The sequence below is a fragment of the Castor canadensis genome, chromosome 8 (assembly GCF_047511655.1).
Source record: "Castor canadensis chromosome 8, mCasCan1.hap1v2, whole genome shotgun sequence".
NCBI classification, from domain to species: domain Eukaryota; kingdom Metazoa; phylum Chordata; class Mammalia; order Rodentia; family Castoridae; genus Castor; species Castor canadensis.
In genome coordinates this window covers 82726940-82729490 of record NC_133393.1, presented here as the reverse complement: position 1 = coordinate 82729490, position 2551 = coordinate 82726940, and the positions used below count along the sequence as shown (strand labels likewise).

At 40.7% G+C, this 2551-nt stretch overlaps 1 pseudogene; it reads right to left on the bottom strand.

Annotated features, from left to right (window-relative positions):
- Positions 1-1135: 1135 nt before the first annotated feature.
- On the bottom strand, positions 1136-1512 carry LOC109697092 (large ribosomal subunit protein eL24-like; annotated as a pseudogene).
- Between the last annotated feature and the right edge of the window lie 1039 nt (positions 1513-2551).

Sequence of the window (2551 nt, the reverse complement as noted above, 5' to 3'; positions counted from 1 at the left end):
GGAGCTCAAGTGGTAGAGGCAAAGCCATGAGTTCAAACTACAGCATTGTCAAAAAAAAGAAAAAGAAAAGAAAAATGAAAAAAGAAATTGGCCAAACCCTACCCATTGTATGATCAAGGGTAAAAGGTTCTAACTCATCTTAAAGACTTTTCTTTGGAAAGAGAGCTCCTGGATGCCCTTCATGCACGGCATGGCCTAGAGAAGTGTTCTCCTGGGGTTAGCCTCCCAGACACTCAGAAGCCCCTGCAGCTATGACCCACAGGGGTCAAGCTATCAGCAGACCTTGGTGGTATCCCCATGGTACTGGTTTGGCAGGCATGCAGAATTCAAGAATTATAGGGCAATGGAAGCTTTCACTCAGACTTCAATGGAAGGCCTGGGAGGCCAGGCAATGTGGGTCAGGATTCCTGTAGGCAGCCCCTGAGAGGGTGATGAGTAAAGATGAGACTAAGCAGCAATGAGGACCTCAGGATGTTGGTGATGCCAGGAATATGGAATGTCTGCTGAGGAAAACCTCAAGCTTTGAGCCAGCCCAAGAGAGAGGCCAGGTGGGTTGCTCAAGTCCATAGAAGCTTATATCAAGTTGCCACTTGCCACATGTTCTGTTCATAGAGCTATAGGACTTAGTGTTTGCTCTACTGGGTTTCATTCTTTATCTGAGCTGATCTTTCCTTGCTATTTTCCTATTCCTCTTCCCTTTTGGAATGGGACTGTTTACTCTGAAAGTATATAACTTTCTTTTTTATTTTACAGGGGTCTCACAGCTAAGAGATTGCCTAGAAACTCAGTAGAGATTGAACTTAGACTTTTGAACAACATTGGAACTGTTAAGACATTGTGGGGACTCTTGTAGATGGACTAAATGTATTTTTTATTATGAGGCGGCCATGAGACTGTGGGGGTTAGGCATGGTGTGTTATGGTTTGAATATGAAATGTCCTTCAGAGGCTCATGCATTGAAGACTTTGTCCCCAGCTGATGGACCACCTCTGATTTTCAGAGGTGGTGAAAACTTTGGGAGGTAGGGCCAAGTTGGCAGAAGTGGGTCACTGGGTGAGGGGGTATCTTTTTTAGAGTTATATAGTCAGATCTTTACTTAAAAATTTGATCTACCAATTTAGTGTTTTCTACAAACTCAAAAAGTAGAAACCTTCACAGGCTTCACAATCTTTTGCTTTGGTACTCTCCTTGTGGAAGCCTTAACAGCAGCCATTGCTGTCTTCTTAAATGCCTGCTTAGCCTTTTTTGCTTCCTTGGATGGCTTGCTTTCATTTAGTCTTTCTAGCTTCTTGTTTCTGATTGGCCATAATATCAACAAGAGCTGCACCTGTGATGGCCCTCTGTAAGTTGACTGCTTGTTAGGTTTTTTCTTTTGAATTTCTTCTGTCACTTTTTGTACTTTCTTCTGTTGAAGATGGTCTAGTTTATCTGTCAAAGATTCTTCTTGATAGAAAACGCTGACTGTCCAGGTGTCCCACAACTGATGAATGGATTAATAAATTTTATATTCATACAATGGACTTTTATTCAGCCATAAAGAATAATGAAGTTATGTTATTTGCAGATACATGGAGAGAACTGGAGAACATCATGTTGAGTGAAGTAAGCCAGGCTCAAAAAGTCAAAGGTCACATGTTTCCTTCATATGTGGAAACTAGACCCATAAGTTAAATATACACATAAATACATATAGGACCATATATATACTTGTATATATATGGTGTGAGAGAGAACAAGAGTGTATTAGTGGGTCCGTCTGTCTGAGGAGACTACTGGAGGAGGGAAAAGGAATGCAAAAATGAAAAATATTGAGACATCCTACCTATATATGAATATGATATAACATGATTCACTGTAAGCTGTTGAATAATAGAGGAGCATAATGATAGAGAAAGAATAAGTAATGGAGGATTAATCCAATTAAACCAAGATATATACATATCTGAAATGTCAAGGCAAAACCCCCTTGAACTACCAACATACACTTAAACAAATAACGGGCCAGATACTGGTGGCTCATGCCTGTAATTCTAGCTACTCAAGAGGCAGAGATCAGAAGGATCATGGTTTGAAGCCAGCCCAGGGAAAAAGTTCGTGAAAGTCTATCTCAAAAATACTCAACCCAAAAAAGGGTCGGAAGAGTGGCTCAAGTGGTAGAGTGCCTGTCTAGTAAGCATAAGGCCCCGAGTTCAAACCCTAGTACCACCAAAAAAAAAAAAAAAAAAAAAGAAGGGCAGGAAGGTAAAACAGGTCTTTTCTGGGGGTGGACACCAGTGGGAGGGAGGATGGCATAAGGAAAGGATAAATGAGGGTGAATACGGTGGCTATATTTTGTATTCATATATGAAAACAGAAGAATGGAACCTGTTGAAATTGTTCTAAGAAGCAGCGAGGAGGGAGGAGGAGGGAGAGTGATGAGGGGTAAGTCTAACTCAGATGTGTTATAAGCATACATATCCCCCTGTTAAACTATTATATGCTAATGAACAAATTACAAAGAAAGAAATGTTGACTCACATTTTGCTCTAAGAAACTGGAATACCTTCCCTTT